Below are 9,913 nucleotides of genomic sequence, written 5' to 3' on the forward strand. Positions count from 1 at the left end.
TTTAACAAAAGACCCACTTTAGCAACAGAAATGATTCTGGAGGGTGAAAATTTTCCTCATGTTATCATGTAGAAGTAATTTTTAACTTTTTCACAAATTCTACTTTCATCTTGAGCATACTCTGTACCCTTTGTGAGAATTAACATCAGCAACAACAAAAAAAACCTCTCTTACATTTGAAAAACCATCACAATAAAACTGTATTTGCTAAATAGGGTCTTCTGACTTAGAAAACAGTCTGTTTAGACAGATTGAATAAACATCTGTATGATGGAACACTATGCAACTGTTTCCTCTGTGGAAGTATCAGAGCTACTAAAAAGCAATGATAGAATTCAAACATCACCATTTTGCACCTCTAAAAAGTAAAAGATGTAAACAGTGATCATAAATGGTTGTTGACATCACAAAAAGAGAAACAACCAGACATTATATGCCTCCTCATAGCAGTCCATGGAACAGTTATGAAAATAGCAAACTCCAAACGGTGGGAAACTGTCTAGTAGAAATTACCTGATTTTTTTAACAAATAAATTGCAAAGAAAAACAGAGAGAGGAAAAAGGAAAACCAACAGATTAAAAGATACTAAAGATTCAAATCACCCAGATGTAAAAGTTGTGGAAACAGGCTGGTGAGGATAGTTGCACAACATTGTGAATGTAACTAATGCCACCACTGAACTGTACACTTAAAAATGGTTAAAATCACAAATTTTATGATATGTATCCATATATGCATATATATTTTTACCACGAAACAATTTTTAAAAAATATTCAAATCACCCAATATAAATATTTGGATGCCTATTGAATACACTGTAAAAAAAAAAAAAAAAAAAAAAAGGAACATTTGGGGAAATTTGAACACAATTGGAAATATTCAATGCTATTAAAGAAGCATTGTCCTTTTTAAGATGTGATGATAGGATTTTGAAGTTTTTTTTATTGTCATAAGAACTTTAATGTGAAATCTTTCCTCTTAACAAATTTTTAAGTGCACAATACAATACCGTTAACTATAGGCAGCAACTTGTACAACAGACCTCTATTTATCTTACTAAGTTTTTTGTTGTTTTCTAAGAATTCTTGTCTCTTAGGAATGCATACTGAAATATGTACAGCTAAAATGATATATGTTGGATCAGGAATTTGATTTTACTTTACCTACAACCTAATAAATAAACTAGTCACTTGTTTTATGGAGGCTGGCAGAATCCTCAAGACTTTTGCATCAGAGATAAAGGACTTTATTACTCATGACATAATAAGCAGCATGAACTTCAGCATATTTGTGTTGGTCCCCCTTGTTCTCAAGTGCCACGGGGCCATACAGATGGGTCTAGAGGATGCCTGCACATGCAGTGGTTGCTTCACAGCTGAGGAACCCTGAGCTTGAGGAACCCACTAATTTTATAGCAAGCAGTAGGCAAGCCTGCTCTTTGTCCAGGGGTGGAGGTAGAGTCTGGAGGTGTAAGGAGGAGATGTTACCTCATTTCTTAACATTATCAGGTACATAATGAACAGAGCTAGGGAAATTATGTTACCCACCATGCTAGGCACCCATCTTTTAAGCTAATTCCAACCACCAAAGGGAAGAGCAACACTGACTCACCCCTCCCCCATGTAGTCCATTCTTGACTGGATCCTCTACCTTGGCTCATAGGAAAGAGGGAAGTTTTTTTTGTTTGTTTGTTTTTTGTTTTTTTAATTGTATTCCAGGTGGAGGATATGGGACAGCACAAACTGTGCTTTAGATTTACTTTTTCTAGTCATACTGCCAGGGAAGATGAACGTCCCCAGGGGGGCACCTGGCAGATGATTGTCTATCTTTTGCTCATGGCCCCTACCCTTTTCCAGCCATTTCCTTTGCTGACATCATCTCACAGGTCTCCTAGATTAGGGCTCTGAGTTCTCACACTGCCTTTCCAAGACAAGCAAACTCACCCCAAAGTGTTTTACCCACTGTGAGAATCTCAGTTTTCAGTAGTCTCACCCATCTCACTCTGCGGAGGGATGTGCTAGTGACCAGTTTGATAGTGGATGTGTCTTCATCCTTTGTTCTATTCCTTGACTCTAAATTCCTTAGGCCACCAACCCAGCCATTCTAAATTCATACTACCTCACTTCCTAAGCACTGCCTGTAATGGTAAGACATCCATTCTTTCTTCTAAATTGTTCAGTTCTCCTAGAGTGGTCATCCCAACCAGACTCCCACCCACTGCCCCGAGGTCCTCACAAATTATGCAAATGACTCCTGGGAGACAGGATGATAATCTCCCCTTTCCTTGGGGGCACAGGGCTTTTCAGACACACACGCAGGTATGCACAATCTATGACCTATCGCGTGACACTGAACAGCCTTTCTTCTGTGCCTTCAATCCATCCTGCTTCTTCTCTCTGACTTATGCCATCCTTAAACTCTGTTTTAAGCATTTCTACATCTTTATTCATAGTGTTGTATGCTAGTTAATGAATTTCACTGGACGCATTGTGCAGTATCTATAAGGCAGTTTAGGTGTATGTGATATCTCAGAAGCCTTGAATCATGGACTAGAAATACCATTCAACTGCTTCGTGAACACTGCGAAGTGTCCTGTGAAAACTAGGAATCTCAGTGCTGGCCAGGCAGATAATTTGCTAACCTGTCAACCTGGTGTTTGCATTTGTATGACTAATCCAACCAGTTCTGTGAAGCAGGCACAGTGTTTGCTAGAGTGACGCTAAATGCCCTGCCGTGCTTGCCTTGGTAACTTTGCTGCAGTTTTCTTTCACCTGTAAATGTTCACAAAAGCATTGGCGCAATTTAATAGATAGCAGTTAAAAACAGTTCCTCATATTTCCAAGACTTCAATTGCAGACTTCTACTATAAAAACATTTTCTTTTCAGACACACATTTAGGTCCCTAGACACTGAACAAATAGCACTAACTTTATTCACAACAGCAGAAAGAAATTTTGTCCATGTTAGCTTACCCTTTTCTGTTTGTTTGGGGTTTTGTTTGTTTGTTTGTTTAATTAGGTGATGATCAGGTGGTTTATTGTTTTATGAGATCGGAGTTGCTTTTGTAGTCTAAGAGTTGGTTTGGAATCCTTTAACACTCAGCTTTTCCTAAATTATATTAACATCATAATTGCTTTATGTTAATATAATGTGCTTTATATTGACATCAATGGTTTGCCACTCAAACCACTCACTTAACTGTGCAAGTAAATAAAGATTCACAGCATATGAATCAGAAAGAACCAGCTGACCTCTAATTGTACAGGTTGTACTTGAAAGAGATATCAGCAGCTCCAAAGGACAAATCTATAAAAGGCAACATTTTTAATCCTGGAAGCATGTGAAAAAAAAGCCTTTATTCCACGCCTGATGACTATTCCCATGCCAGAGGCATAAAAATATCATTATTCACCAGCCTTTGTCTACACTCATCAACTCTTTAGGCAAATAACATCCAGAGAACAGATTCTAAGCACTACTTCCCTTACAGAGAACTTTCCAAAGAGAATGGTACGATTGGGTGACTTTTTATGATTACCATCCCTTAAATATTTGTTAATTTGTAAATCATGGCTTTGTTTTAAAATTCAAGATAAAGAATAACAATACAATACAAGAATTCTTGCGAAGATTCCAACACTTATCGTGAACATTAAAATCTTTTATTGAAAAATAGCACTTTGTTTCAGTGATCTTGTTTTAGGATCCTGTGTCAGTTAGGATGCTCTATGATACCAATGACAGAAAACCCAATTCAAACAGGCTTAAAACACAAAGGGGACTCTTTGGATACTGTAACTAAAAAGTCTAGACATCTGGCTTCAGGCCAGGCTTATCTAGTGGCTCAACCAATGTCACCAAGGACCCACTCTCTCCTTGTGCTGCCTTCCTTTGACTTGATCTTTAGGGTCTATAAAAGTGGCTCCTAAGCAGCTCCAGGGCCTCCTCTCCCGGTACTGAAAGGCCTGTAGCTGTCCAGACCTAATATTCTCAAATCATGGGTAGAAAGGAAGAGCATATGTCTAATTCTATTCTTTCTAATAGAGTCCAAGTCCTGGGAGTCACTCAGTCTCATTGGTTCCTTTGGCTCTGTGTCCAATCCCTGTGGCCAGGTGTGTTGGATACACTGATTGGCTCATGCCTAACGCCTGCATTTTTATATTTTTGTAGCCTGATAATTTTGGTTTTCATTTAATTCATCTCACCCTTTTGGTTATTAGCCCCTTGAGAGCAGCAACTATGACTTCTAAATTCCTTGCACTATTTCAAAGCACCCACAATAATGAATACTTAACAAATGGGATTGAATCGTATGTTGTAATGATCGTATAATAGTCATTTTTTGATTATTAACTGTTCTCTAGAGTCCCAAAATGCATTGTACAAAATATATTAGAATCAAAGGATAATGAATGTTTTCCATGGCCTTTCCAGATTCTCTCTCTACCCCTCTCCACCATGCTCAGTGCCCCAAGTGGCTGGGTTCAAAAGACTGCATCAAATGGCCTACATTTCCTCTGGCTCCCACTTGGGTTTGGCCAGTGGGAAACACCAACAGGAGAGGGAGAAGGAGTGGGAGAAAAGAAGCGTGAGTATTTATTCCTTGGGTTGCTTCATTGCAAGGTGGCTTTCCTCATGAAGACCACAGCTCTGGTCAGGCAATCCTCTCTAGCAGTTTCAGCTATGGTTCTCCCCAAGCTCCCGACTCTGGGAAACCAGCCCCTCCCCTATCAGGCCTAGGGAGGAGACAGTTCCCTGCTATTGCTATTTCTTATTGGTTGCCCTTAATCCCACCCACACATATGTAAATGGCGCTTCATTAAATTCTGTTTAAGTGTGCCGTTCGTGTCCTACCAGGATTCTCTCTCTCTCTCTCTCTCTCTCTCTCTCTCTCTCGCTCTCGCTCTCGCTCTCGCTCTCGCTCTCGCTCTCGCTCTCGCTCTCGCTCTCTCGCTCTCTCGCTCTCTCGCTCTCTCGCTCTCTCGCTCTCTCGCTCTCTCGCTCTCTCGCTCTCTCGCTCTCTCGCTCTCTCGCTCTCTCGCTCTCTCTCAGACACACACACACACACACACACACACACACACACACACACACACACACACACTTAGAAAACCCAACTCAAACCAGCTTAAATCATCAATGGAATTTATTGAATCATGTAACTGAAAAATACAGTTGTCTCATTTCAAGCCAGTGTTGTGGCTCAAATGACGCCACTGAGGCTATTTGAACTGGAAGGAACTTTATTAATCAGATTGTTACCTTGGTTATAATATAATTAAATCTGTGTGTGGAGGGATGAAAGGAAGTTTTCTTGTTCCATTTTGTTGTTAAGAACACTTAAAGAATGAGGAAAGTAGTTTACTGGGCCCAGTTGTTTCTGAATCCTATCTTAGCCCTCTATAAACATTTGAGATAAATAAATGAGAATTTTCAGAGGCCAAAAGCAAACACTAATTCCACTGAGATATATGGAACCTAAAGGGAAAATAAATAATGAGTTCATCATTTACATCTTTCACATCATTGTTTTTATCTTTGGTTCATAGTATCTCACGGGGTCCCCACAGGGTAGGTGTTCAGTAAATTGATGGATAATGGAAAGTCCAAACCTGGTATTTTCTGTCTTGTGATGCTGCAGGTGATACAGCAATTGCTGTACCTTTGTTCTCAAAAGCTTGCTGGCTCTTCCTGCCCATTTCGTATCATGGAGAGTCTGAGGAAGGTCACGGGCACGTCCAGTGAATAATTTATAGGAACCAAAGACAGCAAAACCTACAACAGTTTTGATTTTTTGAAATTAAAAGATTGCACAATGTTTTCACAGTGTACACAATGTTTCTGATAACATTATAATATCAAAGTTATAGAACAAGATAACAGGAAGTGTGCTTCAAAGTTTTTCATTATTTCCAGTACTTTGTTTTTCTCTGTGAACAATGAACAATTGTCCCCATTAAATTGAAATACTTGTACTAGATTTAACACAGCTGACCTTATCTCAGAAAAATTATCTTTTACACTTTCTAAATTAGAAAAAGATTTTTAAAATGATTTTAACGCTCTCCTTCTTCTCTTCTTTGGGTAACCAGTTAGTGTGTCTCTGTTGTTCCATGCTATGCCCATGACAGCAATTTGTCCCTTATTTAGCACGGATAGGTATAACAAACAAGAGAGTAATGTAACCATGAGAATTAGCGCAAAACCCTGTTGCTCCAGAGGCAGTAGATGGGGTAAGGCAGGCCGTGCAAATACAGGAACAATCCCCTCCTTGCTTGTGCTCTCACTGAGCCAGAGCTTCCTCAAGGCCACAGCTCTGGGGGAGACTAGAGATCACCAAGGACACTTTGGCCTTGGGCTCGAGAACACCTGAGCACAGCCCACTTGGCACTCTGAAGAACTTAACAACTGAAGCAAAAGTAATCCTAATGGCGAAACAGGTTGAGGCAAGAAAATGATTAGTGACTCACGTGTCTGGGTAGAAAGGGATTCTGAACTATCACCACCTACCCAGTCCTTCCCAGCAAGCCCAGACCCATTTTAAAACCCTATGCCAATTCCTTGAGAGCATTTAAGAAATGAGATGCTTCCAACATGATGTGGGTTATGCTGAGGTCTCCTTCCTGCGCGTGCATCTTCAGCCTGTCTAAGCAGAGGGTGGGTTAAACGTGGTAGAGGCAGCCCGAGGGAACCAGGCTTGGAAAACCCTGCTCCTGGAAGTTTGTCCACTCAAGTGTACCGAGGCTTTGCAATTCACCACTTCCAGAGTGCCTGCTTTTTCCAAATGATCAATCAGAACAGGTTTGTTCACTCCCAAGATGGGTGAAATGCAGCCAGTTCTCACTCATTTCCTCTAGTTTGGGACATGTTGCCCCTGTGCTTGTAGCAAATGTGCTGGGCCTGGCTGGAAGTTTTGTCATTGATAGGTATGGTCTCGGCCAGGCCTTGCTGACTCTGCTACCATTCCTGTGGGACAAATGGGCTGTGTGCTTAACTACGGGCCCTCCTGCCCCTGCAGTGGGGGGGTGGGCGGGGAGCCACTGCTGCTTAGCTTGGCTGGTAAAACAGTCCTCTGTCTTCAGCCATAGTTGCTGCTGCTGCTCCTCCTACTTCTGTTGCTTTTTAAGATTGAAATGTTATTGCTAAAAAAAAAAAAAATTAGTGCATATAGTCACACGGCTCAAGAGGGTATATAGTGATAACCTTCTGTTCCAACCTTGTCTTTCAGACACTAATTGCCCTCCTGTAATAAGCGAAATGTACATCTATTTTTCTTTTTTACTCTTGTTTAGGCAAATGTAAACGTACTACGTTTGGGAGGTTGTTTTTTTTTTTCATGTAACAAAAACACTGTTGCCGGCAAAGAGTGTTTGTAGCCCCAGCTCCCACCAACACAGTTTTATCAAAACTTTGATTTTTGTTAGCCAGACAGGTGAAAAATATTAGTATGGTTGTAATTTGTAAGACTTCCCCCATAGGAAGCAGGAAGAATGCCTGCTGGCATTACCTGTTCATCCTCTACCTCTGGAAGGGGAAGACCTGAGTGTTACAAGCCAGCCCCAGGACAGACATCCAGCACCACCTCAGCTCCTGGTCCTTTCCCTCAAGAGACAGAGAGTCCCTGAGCTAACGGGCATGCAGCTTCCCTTGTCCTGGGATTTGGCTGGCAATGTCTCTGACTCTGAGTGACTATGTGTGTAACTCCTTCTGCGTTACACTCAGGTCCAGTAGTACAGGGTCCCACAGCACCCAAGGTTGCTTAGACCCAAAGTGTTAGAGCATTTAGTCTCACAGTTCTTTTAAATAATGCACTATGCAACTTTTCCCAAGGGTCATACCTTCTGCCAGAGGTCTGTGTGGAGGTGAGTTCTACAGCATTGATCTGAAATCACCACCCCTCTGAAGTCTGTGCTTTATTTCTGGGTCTGGCTTGCTGGTCTAGGCTCCTTCTTCTCCTAGAAGAAGCTCCCATTGCTCTCATGCCCCATGTTGTTCCTTCCCAAACTCTGGCCCTATTGAGGACCACACCACTCCATCACACATGTTGTGTATGCCTTTAGAGTTTAAAGTCTTTTTCTGGGAAAGAAGTAAAGCCCTGGTGTAGATTTGTGGATGAAAACAGATTCATTGTGAGAGATGTTGCCTAGGTCATCTCTGCAAAACCACATGAGCTCTTTTCCAGACTACCCTCCCTCAAAAAAAATTGAGCTGCACAGATGTGATAAAAGGGAGTCGTTCTTGTGGGGTGGGATGGAGAGAGCACAGTGCCCGAAGGTCACCCTGTTAACTTTCATTCACAAACCATTCCTAAGTGATGGTCTCTCAAGGGTCAAGCCAAATTGATAATTTAACAAGTAAATAATTAAATTCGTAAAAAAATAAACCCTCCCCTACAGTACTGTCCCTATTAATAAATGTAGAAGGAAGGATGAAAATAGATAATCGCTATTTGGCAAACATGACAGTAATAATTATTTCAGGCAGAAATAATTAATGTACGCTAAAATTGGTGTGCAAAAGCACGATGAAAAAACAGAATATTTACATATTTTCAAAAGATCCCCTCATTAGATACCTATTAATTTCAAAGGGAAGAACAGTAACTTTACAGTCGCAAAGCTTGGCAGGTGCCACCTTAACTAAGTGATCAAAGTAAGCGTCACCTATGATGAGACCCATCGGTTACATTCCTCCTGATAGGATGCTCTGAAAAGGGCACTATGTTACTTCTGTGGTATTCTTGCCAAAAAATGTGTAACCTGAATGCAATCATAAGGAAATATCAGACAAACCAAATTGAGCAACATTCTACAAAAAAAAACTCACTAGTTCTCTTCAAAGAGTCAAAGAAAAACAAACAATAACTGAGGACTGGACCCAGATTAAAGACTAATGGACCATGAAAACGAAATACAACGCATGATCTTGGACTGGATCCTGAACAGAAAAAGTACATTAGAAGGACGTGACAAAATTTGAATAAGGTCTGTAGATTACTTAGTAGTACTCTGTTAAGTTAATTTCCTGTTTTGAAAAGTGGTACGGTGGTTACATAACATGTTAATATTTGTAGAAGCTGGGTGAAAAGTAAATAGAAATTCTTCATACTATTTTGTTGCAACTTTCTCATAAGTCTAAAAACATTTCAAAATTAATAATTGAAAAAAATTAAAAATAAACTTTAAAACTATGGCTGAGCAAATTCACTTATTAAACATTGGTTATGGACAGTAAATATATATATATATATATATATATATATATATATATATATATATATTAAAAGAAATATCTTCACTCTTGAATTTAAGAGTGACAGGTTGCCTTCGATTGGTCATGTGTAAGATTATTCAAGCAAGTCTTAAAAGCACATTCTAGTTCTCAGTATTTATTTTGTTACCAAAAGCTGAAGGTCAGAATAGCAATTATATGTGAGAGTATTTAGGTAATCCTGGTCTGTCCTGGAACAATATGAATAGATCTTTGCTGGGAACTTTTATTATGATAGTCAAGCACTAAATACACTGACTCCCTGGGTGGAAGGCAGATGGAAAACCAGAGTTTTCCATTTGGCAGATGAAAAATCAAGACCCGTAAATCCCTTTCCTTAGGAAGTAGAGCTTAGGAAAGGAATCTATCACTTTTTTGCTGTTTACTCTGAAATACATCACTTCAAATGTACTGTGTTCATTTACAGGGATGGGGGAGAAACCCTGCATAACTTGGAAGCAACATGGAGGAAAATCAAACAATAATTGGAGCCACTGGAAGCAGAATATCTTATATGTCACATAGGAATATACATTGTTAGACTTTAGTAGTTTCTTATATAGACATATAACAAAAATAATGGAATAATTAATAGCTTTAATTTCATGGTAGACCTATAATTACCACAGCCTCCACCAAAT

Source organism: Rhinolophus sinicus, chromosome 17 (assembly GCF_057876585.1).
Source record: "Rhinolophus sinicus isolate RSI-liver-muscle chromosome 17, RSI-T2T, whole genome shotgun sequence".
Lineage (NCBI taxonomy): Eukaryota > Metazoa > Chordata > Mammalia > Chiroptera > Rhinolophidae > Rhinolophus > Rhinolophus sinicus.